Below are 638 nucleotides of genomic sequence, written 5' to 3' on the forward strand. Positions count from 1 at the left end.
CGTCAAAAATTTCCTATAGGTCCCCGCACGCGGCTTGAGACAAAGAGAAGACGATGAACATTGCTATTCAAGTCACAGAAGCTCATTTGACATTGACAAGCACACGGAGTGAGTTGACGAACTATGTTAAGCAACGGAACAATATAATAACGGAAACACGAGTTGATTGGGAGACCCGCGTCGCTTACAAAAGGCGAAGTGTCCCTCGTATCCCATTTATTCCACATATGATTCAACCATGGGATCTTATAGATCTACTCATTAGCTTTCCAACACATCTTGAATCGCGTAATTCTGAGTTCGGATGACGAAAATACAGCGAAAACGGACAGAACGGACAGAACTCTCTAAGCCAAACCTTGGCAAGACACCAATAGGTGTCTCGGCCAAGGCTTGGCTGAGACACCCAAGAGTGTCTCAGCCAAGACTTGTCCAAGACACCCATAGGTGTCTCGGCCAAGCCTTGGCCGAGAGACCAAGGAGTGTCTCGGCCCAAGCATGACCGAGACACCCACAAGTGTCCGCAGATCCGAAAATCTGGTTTTGGGTAGTTTGAAGCTGTTTTTCGATCCTTAACCGCCTGGATTTATTCCAACTGATCTGAATCTATTCAAGAACATGGTTAAGTGATTGTAACT

The sequence above is a fragment of the Asparagus officinalis genome, chromosome 4 (assembly GCF_001876935.1).
Source record: "Asparagus officinalis chromosome 4, Aspof.V1, whole genome shotgun sequence".
NCBI lineage: Eukaryota > Viridiplantae > Streptophyta > Magnoliopsida > Asparagales > Asparagaceae > Asparagus > Asparagus officinalis.